Raw genomic sequence first — 12,638 nt, 5'->3', positions numbered from 1 at the left:
GGAAACACTAAATTCGGGGAACCCGACAATTCTCCGCACCTGAGTTAAAATCGACCCCGCAGAGTCTAAATCAGGAAGTATAAATTAGAATATTTAATTCAATGTAAAATCATGTACAGAAAGCAAAATTAAGAGAAGGAAAGAAAGGTAGGATTAAGATAGAAAGATAAAAGTGACAGAAAGAAAAAGTAAATTTTAATTTTTAATTAAAAAAAAATCTCCAACAATAATTAAATTCTGAAGGAATCAGACTCCACACTTATAAAAGTACATTTTCAGTGCCAGAGAGGCTGTTTGGCAGTAATTAAGACTTATCACGCTGTTAAAAATTCACTTACACCTGAATGCACCAGCCCTAACCTTTTCTGCGGTGTTTAGTGGGTAACTAGTAACTAAGTACATGGATTTCAATGCCGAGTCTATCGGCGAGGTACTGTTATAATGCAGCTTGTGGAGGAGCAGGGCAATTTGGACAGCAACCTCTGGATTTCCGCGTTTAACTGTGCATGTGCGGACTCCAGAAGTTGCTGTCTGATTTACTCCATAATAACGGTGAGCGCTGATAGCCTCGCTGTTATTCTCAATGTAAAACCCGAGCCATTACCTACATTATCAGCTACATCATTTCCAAAGCCAGACTACTATACCTTTCAAAAAAATAAAGATATAATTCAGCTGGCCACGTCTCATTCTGCAGTGCTATCCAACGTCAAGGCAATTTCCACCTGCTGCTTACAAAATTCCAAATCAAGGGTTCAGAATTTCAAATGAAAAATGGAAAATTTGAGCAAAATGTTTTCACTAAAAATGTGATAAATTTGTGGCACAGAATACCAGCAAAGTGGGTGGAATTATATTTAAAAAAACAACAACAGACATGAATAAGGGACTAGAGAAGTTCCTGTCTGCAAATAGCAGGGCCTTTAGATTTAGCAATGCTTTAAAGGAATCTTCTGGCAAAATGGATAGGGGTCGGGTAGGGGTCAGATAGAGGGACCAATGCACTGCTACCAACGTTCCCTTTAATTATTTTTGTGTGCACGGCCCATTCAAATTTCCGCGCATGCGCAGTTTTTCCTTTCAAAAGCTGGCGAGCCGGCTGTGCGGGACCTCTAGACAGCTGCGTGGCTGCACGGCCATGCAGCTTAAAGGGAACTTTGGCTACTACCGCCTGAAATTATGCAGTCCTACTGCCTCATATATGTACAGTTACACAGGGCTGTTGCCTCATGTATGTACATTGATTGTATGTATGCAGTGTAGTTGCCTCATGTACATATGCTTATAGTACACATTGGTGTTCCCTCCTGTATGTACAATGATAGTACGCCGTCCTCCAGGCCTACAGCCCTCCGAGATCTCTGCGCTCCTCCAATTCTGGCCTCTAGCGCATCCCTGATTTTCATCGCTCCACCATTAGCAGCTGTGCCTTCAGCTGTCTCGGCCCTAAACTCTGGCATTCCCTCCCTATACCTCTCCCACCTCTCTCTCCTCCTTTAAGACGCTCTTTAAAACAGACCTTTTTAGTCACATCTAATATCTCCTTCTTTTGCTTGCTGTCAATGTTTCCCTGATTACGCTCCTGTGAAGCACCTTTCCTACATTAAAGGCGTGATATAAATGAAAGTTGTTGTTGCCTCATGTACGTACACTGATAGTGCACAGTGCTGCTGTCTCGTGTACACAGAATACATGTTTGTTGGGATCTGTGGCTTCACACGTGCTGTGAATGAGATGAGCAGACATCATGCATGTGATGAAATATGTCACTCATCAGACTCTGTAGTTAACTGTATATATTGTATTGCCTGCTCCGGTGTTTGTACCTTGTATTGTGTATAGGGCACCGCCCCCTTTGTGTGTCGGCTCCGCCCATACCTGGCCCTACTTAAGACAAGTCCAGGCTTGTCCTGCAGTAGAACAGCAGCATGCCAGGTGAAGCTAGGTGCAGCCACCGGCATCTTTTCTTTGCTAATAAAAGCCTTTGTTTTATTCTGCTAACTTCGAGTCTTGAAGTTATTGAGGCACGTCAATGCAATCACTAGCATCACTAACACCTCCTTCTGTTCTCTTAGGCAGTCCCTCGGAACCGAGGATGACTTGCTTCCACTTTAAAAATGAGTTCTCAGGTGACTGATGAGTCCAATGCGGGACCTACAGTCTCTGTCACAGGTGGGGCAGACGGTGGTTGAAGGGGCGGGTGGGTGGGGTGCTTGGGTTGACGTGCACTCCTTCCACTGTTCGCTCTTGGCTTCCGCCTGCTCCCGGCAAAGAGACTCGAGGTGTTCGGCGCCTTCCCAGATGCTTCTCCTCCACTTTGTGCGGTCTTGGGCCAGGGATTCCCAGGTGTCGATGGGGATGTTGCACTTTTTCAAGGAGGCTTTGAGGGTGTCCTTGAAGCGCTTCCTCTGCCCATCAGGGGCTCTCTTGCCGTGTCGGACACTGAGGTTTGAAGAGAGTCAGATTCATCTGCCCAACACTAACACCTCACTGCACATCTAGAGCCTCTTTAGGCTGCAATGGCTATATAAATTTTAGTCTCATTTGTTTCCTAGGTTTGTCAATTTGAGGTGGCTCAGATATAAATTCCAGTAAAGTCAGGCCAGTTTGAGCAGAAAGCTCATAATATTCAAAGAAGGCCAGTTTGAATAATTCCACTGCTGCACAATATCTCCAGAGTGAACTGGTTTGAACAGCTGGTTTTATATATTAAAGTGTATTTATAGAGATTTTCATCCAGGAATGTGGGCAGATGAATCTGACTCTCTTCAAACCTCAGCCTCTCAGAAATCTCCAAGGACAACATTCTGCAAAGCCAACGGGCAACCTCACTCTACAGAATAACCAAGTCAGCTGCACTATCTAGTTATGTGACTCATTAAACTCCGATTGCCTGTCGAATCTGAATAATGAGGCAGCATTCAGACTGCATTGCAAGCTGCGTTCAGACTGCATTGCATGCTGAGTTCAGACAGCATTGCACACTGAGTTCAGACTGCATTGCACACTGCGTTAGAACTGCATTGCAAGCTGCATTCAGACTGCATTGCAAGCTGCATTCAGACTGCATTGCACGCTGCATTCAGACTGCATTGCACGCTGAGTTCAGACTGCATTGCAAGCTGCGTTCAGACTGCATTGCACGCTGCGTTCAGACTGCATTGCACGCTGAGTTCAGACTGCATTGCACGCTGCGTTCAGACTGCATTGCAAGCTGCGTTCAGACTGCATTGCACGCTGCGTTCAGACGGCATTGCACGCTGCGTTCAGACTGCATTGCAGGCTGTGTTCAGACTGCATTGCACGTTGCATTCAGACTGCACTGCATGCTGCGTTCAGACTGCATTGCACGCTGCGTTCAGACTGCAATGCAAGCTGCATTTAGACTGCATTGCACGCTGCGTTCAGACTGCATTGCATGCTGCGTTCAGACTGCATTGCATGCTGCGTTCAGACTGCATTGCACGCTGTGTTCAGACTGCATTGCACGCTGAGTTCAGACTGCATTGCATGCTGTGTCCAGACAGCATCTGCATTCAGACTGCATTGCACACTGCGTTCAGACTGTATTGCACGCTGAGTTCAGACAGCATGGCATTGCACGCTGAGTTCAGACTGCATTGCATGCTGTGTTCAGACAGCATTGCACGCTGCATTCAGACTGCATTGCACGCTGCATTCAGACTGCATTGCATGCTGAGTTCAGACTGCATTGCACGCTGCGTTCAGACAGCATTGCACGCTGCGTTCAGACTGCATTACATGCTGAGTTCAGACAGCATGGCATTGCACGCTCAGTTCAGACTGCATTGCACGCTGCATTCAGACAGCATTGCACGCTGCGTTCAGACAGCATTGCACGCTGCGTTGAGACTGCATTGCACGCTGCGTTCAGACTGCATTGCACGCTGCGTTGAGACTGCATTGCACGCTGCGTTCAGACTGCATTGCACGCTGCGTTCAGACTGCATTGCACGCTGCGTTCAGACAGCATTGCACGCTGCGTTGAGACTGCATTGCACGCTGCGTTGAGACTGCATTGCACGCTGCGTTCAGACTGCATTGCACGCTGCGTTCAGACTGCATTGCACGCTGTGTTCAGACAGCATTGCACGCTGCGTTCAGACAGCATTGCACGCTGCGTTCAGACTGCATTGCACGCTGTGTTGAGACTGCATTGCACACTGCGTTCAGACAGCATTGCATGCTGCATTCAGACAGCATTGCACGCTGCGTTGAGACTGCATTACACGTTGCGTTCAGACTGCATTGCACGCTGCGTTCAGACTGCATTGCACGCTGCGTTCAGACTGCATTGCACGCTGCATTCAGACTGCATTGCACACTGCGTTCAGACTGAATTGCATGCTGAGTTCAGACAGCATTGCACGCTGCATTCAGACAGCATTGCACGCTGCGTTCAGACAGCATTGCACGCTGCATTCAGACTGCATTGCACGCTGAGTTCAGACTGCATTGCACGCTGAGTTCAGACTGCACTGCATGCTGTGTCCAGACAGCATTGCATGCTGTGTTCAGACTGCATTGCACGCTGCATTGCACGCTGCGTTCAGACTGCATTGCACGCTGATTTCAGACAGCATGGCATTGCACGCTGAGTTCAGACTGCATTGCATGCTGTGTTCAGACAGCATTGCACGCTGCGTTCAGACTGCATTACACGCTGCATTCAGACTGCATTGCACGCTGCATTCAGACTGCATTGCACGCTGAGTTCAGACTGCATTGCATGCTGTGTTCAGACAGCATTGCACGCTGCATTCAGACTGCATTGCACGCTGTGTTCAGACTGCATTGCACGCTGAGTTCAGACTGCATTGCACGCTGAGTTCAGACTGCATTGCACGCTGCGTTCAGACAGCATTGCACGCTGCGTTCAGACAGCATTGCACGCTGCGTTGAGACTGCATTGCACGCTGCGTTCAGACTGCATTGCACGCTGCGTTCAGACTGCATTGCACGCTGCATTCAGACTGCATTGCACGCTGCGTTGAGACTGCATTGCACGCTGCGTTCAGACTGCATTGCACGCTGCGTTCAGACTGCATTGCACGCTGCGTTCAGACAGCATTGCACACTGCATTGAGACTGCATTGCACGCTGCGTTGAGACTGCATTGCACGCTGCGTTGAGACTGCGTTGCATGCTGCGTTCAGACAGCGTTGCACGCTGCGTTCAGACAGCATTGCACGCTGCGTTGAGACTGCATTGCACGCTGCGTTGAGACTGCATTGCACGCTGCGTTCAGACTGCATTGCACGCTGCGTTGAGACTGCATTGCGCGCTGCGTTCAGACTGCATTGCACGCTGCATTCAGGCTGCATTGCACGCTGCGTTCAGACCGCATTGCACACTGCGTTGAGACTGCATTGCACGCTGCATTGAGACTGCATTGCACACTGCGTTGAGACTGCATTGCACGCTGTGTTCAGACAGCATTGCACGCTGCGTTCAGACAGCATTGCACGCTGCGTTGAGACTGCATTGCACGCTGCGTTGAGACTGCATTGCACGCTGCGTTCAGACAGCATTGCACGCTGCGTTCAGACAGCATTGCACGCTGCGTTGAGACTGCATTACACGTTGCGTTCAGACTGCATTGCACGCTGCGTTCAGACTGCATTGCACGCTGCGTTCAGACTGCATTGCACACTGCGTTCAGACTGAATTGCATGCTGAGTTCAGACAGCATTGCACGCTGCGTTCAGACAGCATTGCACGCTGCGTTCAGACTGCATTGCACGCTGAGTTCAGACTGCACTGCATGCTGTGTCCAGACAGCATTGCATGCTGTGTCCAGACAGCATTGCATGTTGCATTCAGACTGCATTGCACGCTGCATTGCACGCTGCGTTCAGACTGCATTGCACGCTGAGTTCAGACAGCATGGCATTGCACGCTGTGTTCAGACAGCATTGCACGCTGCGTTCAGACTGCATTACACGCTGCATTCAGACTGCATTGCACGCTGCGTTCAGACTGCATTGCACGCTGAGTTCAGACTGCATTGCATGCTGTGCTCAGACAGCATTGCGCGCTGCTTTCAGACTGCATTGCACGCTGCGTTCAGACTGCATTGCACGCTGAGTTCAGACTGCATTGCACGCTGCGTTCAGACAGCATTGCACGCTGCGTTCAGACAGCATTGCACGCTGCGTTGAGACTGCATTGCACGCTGCGTTCAGACTGCATTGCACGCTGCGTTCAGACTGCATTGCACGCTGCGTTCAGACTGCATTGCACGCTGCGTTCAGACTGCATTGCACGCTGCGTTCAGACTGAATTGCATGCTGAGTTCAGACAGCATTGCACGCTGCGTTCAGACAGCATTGCACGCTGCGTTCAGACAGCATTGCACGCTGCGTTGAGACTGCATTGCACGCTGAGTTCAGACTGCATTGCACGCTGAGTTCAGACTGCATTGCATGCTGTGTCCAGACAGCATTGCATGCTGCATTCAGACTGCATTGCACGCTGCATTGCACACTGCGTTCAGACTGCATTGCACGCTGAGTTCAGACAGCATGGCATTGCACGCTGAGTTCAGACTGCATTGCACGCTGAGTTCAGACTGCATTGCATGCTGTGTTCAGACAGCATTGCACGCTGCGTTCAGACTGCATTACACGCTGCATTCAGACTGCATTGCACGCTGAGTTCAGACTGCATTGCATGCTGTGTTCAGACAGCATTGCACGCTGCATTCAGACTGCATTGCACGCTGCGTTCAGACTGCATTGCATGCTGAGTTCAGACTGCATTGCACGCTGCGTTCAGACAGCATTGCACGCTGCGTTCAGACTGCATTACATGCTGAGCTCAGACAGCATGGCATTGCACGCTGAGTTCAAACTGCATTGCACGCTGCATTCAGACAGCATTGCACGCTGCGTTCAGACAGCATTGCACGCTGCGTTGAGACTGCATTGCACGCTGCGTTCAGACTGCATTGCACGCTGCGTTCAGACAGCATTGCACGCTGCGTTCAGACAGCATTGCACGCTGCGTTGAGACTGCATTGCACGCTGTGTTCAGACTGCATTGCACGCTGCGTTCAGACTGCATTGCACACTGCGTTCAGACAGCATTGCACACTGCGTTGAGACTGCATTGCACGCTGCGTTGAGACTGCATTGCACGCTGCGTTGAGACTGCATTGAACGCTGCGTTCAGACAGCATTGCACGCTGCGTTCAGACAGCATTGCACGCTGCGTTCAGACTGCATTGCACGCTGCATTGAGACTGCATTGCACGCTGCGTTCAGACAGCATTGCACGCTGCGTTCAGACTGCATTGCACGCTGCGTTGAGACTGCATTGCACGCTGCGTTGAGACTGCATTGCACGCTGCGTTGAGACTGCATTGCACGCTGTGTTGAGACTGCATTGCACGCTGCGTTCAGACTGCATTGCACGCTGCGTTCAGACTGCATTGCACACTGCGTTCAGACTGCATTGCACGCTGAGTTCTCACTGGAGTGCATGTTATGGAAGTGGAGTTTTCCCAGCATCCATAGGTGGAAATGAAGGAGTTTTATTAAAATGACAGTGAGTGAAGACGGATAGAAATAAAGAGAAGAAAAAGGGAGGAGTAGAGAAAAGGAGAAACCTAGAAAAGAGAAGGAGAGGAGAGATAAATAATGAAGAAGGAGTCCCAGCAATTTTTTCTGCGATATGACTGGCAGTCATGTTTGGAGTTCTTGTTTGCATCGGTGTAAATTTGGAAAGGGTATAGCTCACTGGCCTAATATCAATAATATAACTTTTTAACCCCCAGACTAAGGAGAGAACTGATGCGCTAACGTTTCAGGTGTGAAGCCTTTGTCAGAACTGCAGTTCTGATGGATACAACTGGCCACTTTGAACCACGTTTATGTACTTAGGTCGAAGGCGATAGCACAGAGCATGGTTGGCTTGTGATGGAAAAGCCAATGTCTGCACTGCATGAATTTTCGCTGCATCCACTTCCACCTTTGCACGGTAGAATGATTAAAACTACAGCACCGAAGGAGGCCATTCGGCCCGTGTCAGCTCTGTTTGGGGCAGTCTATTCCAATCCGATTTCTCTGCCCATTCCTTTTATATATCTTTATACTCTTCCTTTACAGACACCTATCCAATTCTCTTTTAAATGTTATTACAGTCTCCGCTCAATAGCCACTGTGGTGAAGCATTCCACGTTCTAATAACTGTGTGTGAAAATATTCATCTAATTTCCTGTATCATTTCTCCAGTGATAATCCTGAGTCTCTAACCCCTTGTTACCGATTTCCCGACCAGTGGGAATAATCTTTCACTGTTTACTCTCTCAAAACACTTCATAATTTTGGAAACCTCTGTTGGGTCCCTCTTCAACCTTCTCTGTTCCAGTGGGAAAAAAAGAACTAATTTTTTAAAGCTTTCTTCATTAACTATAGCCCCTGATTCCTGGTATCACTCCAGTGAATGTTCGCTCTACCCAATCCATGCCTCACTATCCTTACTATAATGCGATGCTTGCAGTACTCCAACTGTGACCTAACTAATGTCTTGTAGAAATTCAACGTCACTTTCTTCCTTTCATATTCAATGTCCCTGCTAAAACACAGAATCCCACTTGCCTTTTTTATGGCCGTTTCTACCTAAGTTCCTTAAAAGATTAATGTATCTATACCCATCGATGTCTCCCTGCCATAGCTCTGATATCCTTCTATGTAGGGTGCCATTATAATCACTGAGGGTGGCTGCATGGCCCCTCGTCTTGTTAGAGTACATTTGCAAGATGAGAAAATCAAATATTTGCAACAGATGGATGGAAAGAAGTGCCAGCCATGGCTCAGTGGGCAGCACTCTCGCCTTTAAATCAGAAGGTTGTGGGTTCAAGTCACACTCCAGAGACTTGAGCACATAATCCAGGCTGACGTTTCAGTGCAGTACTGAGGGGCTGCTGTCATTTGGATGAGACGTTAAACTGAAACCTCATCTGCCCTCTCAAGTGGACGTAAAAGATCCATCCCATTATACTATTTCAAAGAAGAGCAGGGGAGTTCTCCCCAGTGTCCTGGCCCATATTTATCCCCCAACTAACTTAACTAATACAGATTATCTGGTCACTATCACAATGTTGTCTGTATGCAAACTGGCTGCCATGTTTCCTACATTATAACAATGGCTACACTTCAAAAGTACTTCATTGGCTGTAAAGCGCTTTGGGACTGTGGTGAAATAAGTCTTATAAGTATATACCTTATTCTACCTGTGTATAGTTTCCTATTGTAATCTATTGTAACCCTGCTGTTTTCTTGGTTGGCCAGGAATGCTGATGTACTGTATACCACTCTGCTGTGCCATTGATTGTCCTGATCTGTTACTTCGCCCCTGGCTCCGCCTCCTAGTTCACTTCTGAGAAGCTGGTCAGAAGGCTAACATGTGTGTCCTGTGCTGTCCAGTTCTAAGCTATTAAAAGCCAACTGTTTGAGTTATAACTACCAGTCTCTGTAGCTATTTAAGGTATATCAATTTTAATAGCTTATTACTTCCAGGGATGGACAGACTCCTGAAGCCGGAGCGTCTAGACAGTGATCCACATTCGGCGGACGCATCGAAGAAATTCGCACATTGGCTCCGGTGTTTCGAACATTTCATTGCATCGCTCGATGATGGGGCCAACAAACTGGGCCTACTGACTAACCTAGTAAGTCATCGGACTTACTCGCTAATCGAGGACGCTTCTACATACGAGGATGCACTCGCGACTCTCAAGGCCCAATAACTGAAGCCTGTTAACGAGGTGTATGCCAGGCATCTCTTGGCTACCCGCAGGCAACTACCGGAGGAATCGCTGGATGATTTTCTACAGAATCTAAAGGCCCTGGCGAAGGACTGCAACTACAAGGCCGTGACGGCCATTTTGTACCAGGAAGAAGCGGTTCGCGATTCGTTTATATCGGGCCTTCGATCAAATTACATTAGGCAGAGGTTGCTTGAAAGGGACACTCTGGATCTGAAGACGGCCGTGGCTACAGCTCGATCGCTGGATGTGGCGCAGAAGAACTCCGAGACCTATGCGTCAGGCCATGCGGCCCTCTCAGCCTCGTGCGCGCCGAGCGAGGAGGCGCTATCCTCTCCGCCTGGGCCTCGGACCAGCCCTACACCACGGGAGTCTCCACCCAGCCCCACCACTGCAGCGATGTCCCGCGGACCAAGATGCTACTTCTGCGGCCAGCTCAAGCACCCCAGACACCGATGTCCTGCGAGAGACGCCTCATGTTTCAAGTGCAAGAAACGGGGACATTTCAGCAAGGTATGTAAGGGGAATCCCGTACCTGATACAGTCTCCGCGGCCCTACACGTGGTCCCAGAATTTGATACCGTCTCAGCGGCCGCCTACGGATCTACGATAGCCTCAGTCACGGTTGACCAGTCCAGACCGCATCCACTATCAAAGTCTATGATGGACGTTAAGGTAAACGGACACCCGACGAAGTGTTTAATCAATTGCGGGAGTACTGAGAGTTTTATTCTCCCTAGCCTCATCAAACCGTACTCACTAAAGGTGTACCCTACCCGGAGCAAAGTCGCGATGGCATCTAAGTCCCTCACTTCGGAGGTAATCGGTTTCTGTAAAGTAACACTGACTGTTAAGGGCACAGAGTATAAAGATTTTAAACTCCTTGTGTTGCCGCAGCTCTGCGTGAAACTAATTCTAGGCCTAGATTTCCAGTGCCACCACGAGAGCGTCACACTTGCATATGGCGGATCCCAGCCCCCGCTCACAGTTTGCGGCCTCTCCACTTTAAAGATAAGCCCGCCATCCCTGTTTGCGAACCTCGCCCCAAACTGTAGACCTATCGCGACCAAAAGTCGACGGTACAGTTCGGAAGATAAAACATTTATAAAAGAAGAAGTAGGAAGGCTACAGCGGGAGGGTAGCATCGAAAATAGTAATAGCCCGTGGCGTGCTCAGGTAGTGGTGGTTAAAACTAACGAAAAGAAACGGCTCGTGGTCGACTACAGCCAGACCATCAACATATATACGCAACTAGACGCTTATCCCTTGCCTCGCATCTCCGAGATGGTGAACCAGATTGCCCAGTATCGCGTGTTTTCCACTATTGACTTAAAGTCTGCCTATCACCAGCTCCCCATAAAAGTAGACGACTGTCCTGAAGTCAGGCATTCTTCCGTTGAGAAGGAAGGACAAGCAATCATCGAGGCGGTCAGACATTGGAGACATTATCTCGCCGGCAAACGTTTCACACTCCTCACTGACCAGCGGTCTGTGGCCTTCATGTTTAACACGAAGCAGAGAGGCAAGATAAAAAATGACAAGATCCTAAGATGGCGGATAGAACTGTCCACTTACGACTACGATATTATGTACAGGCCAGGAGCACTCAACGAGCCACCCGATGCCCTATCTCGAGGGGTATGTGCCAGCCTTAGTACTGACAAGCTCCAAAGTCTCCACGACGCACTCTGCCACCCAGGAATCACCCGATTGAATCACTTCATCAAGTCTCGCAACTTACCCTACTCCATTGAGGAGGTCCGAACGATGACCAGAGCCTGCCGCGTTTGTGCGGAATGCAAACCCCGCTTCTACAGGCCCGAACAAGCTCACCTCATCAAGGCAACTCGGCCATTCGAGCGCCTAAGCCTTGATTTCAAAGGTCCTCTCCCATCGGTTGATCGTAATGTCTATTTCCTCAATGTTATAGACGAATACTCTCGTTTCCCCTTTGCCATTCCCTGCCCGGACATGACCAGTGCTACGGTAATCAAAAGCCTCTGCAACTTATTCTGTCTGTTCGGTATGCCCAACTATATCCATAGCGACAGAGGGACGTCGTTTATGAGTGATGAGTTACGCCGGTTCTTACTATCAAAAGGGATTGCTACTAGTAGAACCACTAGCTACAACCCCCGGGGCAATGGGCAGGTTGAGAGGGAGAATGCGACAGTGTGGAAGGCAATCGTTCTGTCTTTAAAATCGAAAGGCCTACCGACCTCTCGCTGGCAGGAAGTTCTTCCCGATGTACTGCATTCCATAAGGTCTCTGCTGTGCACCGCAACAAATGCTACTCCTCATGAGAGGATGTTCGGTTTCCCCAGGAAATCTTCCTCAGGTATTTCACTACCCGGGTGGTTGATGTCCCCGGGCACTGTACTGCTACGAAAACATGTGAGAGGTCATAAGACTGATCCCCTAGTGGAGGAAGTACAGCTCCTCCACACCAATCCTCAGTACGCATATATTCAATACCCTGATGGACGTGAGAATACTGTTTCAATAAAGGACCTGGCTCCGGCAGGAGAAGAGAGAGAGAGCGATGCTGCTAGCGAAGATGCGGGTGTGGAGCACCGTGATGCGCCGCCTGTGGGGGTGGGATGCCCGGAGGTACAAGACGTACAAAACGTCGTTTTGGAAAACCCAGCAGACGCCGGGACGGCGGAGGAACCTGAGCAAGTCCCCCAAGAGGTTCCTCGGCCGACGCTACGTCGCTCACTACGAACTGTAAAACCCCCGGTCAGACTTAACTTATAGGAGGGGTGAATGTGGTGAAATAAGTCTTATAAGTATATACCTTATTCTACCTGTGTATAGTTTCCTATTGTAATCTATTGTAACCCTGCTG

At 49.1% G+C, this 12,638-nt stretch overlaps 1 protein-coding gene across 1 annotated transcript in view; it reads right to left on the bottom strand.

Annotated features, from left to right (window-relative positions):
- gask1a (golgi associated kinase 1A) overlaps positions 1-12,638 on the bottom strand; it is a 61,217-nt gene that overhangs the window by 4,048 nt on the left and 44,531 nt on the right. The gene's annotated exons all lie outside the window — the stretch shown is intronic.

This window comes from Somniosus microcephalus, chromosome 7 (genome assembly GCF_052327205.1).
Source record: "Somniosus microcephalus isolate GS21.2 chromosome 7, FLI_Smic_1.0, whole genome shotgun sequence".
Taxonomy (NCBI): domain Eukaryota; kingdom Metazoa; phylum Chordata; class Chondrichthyes; order Squaliformes; family Somniosidae; genus Somniosus; species Somniosus microcephalus.
This window is presented reverse-complemented; position numbering and strand designations above follow the sequence as displayed.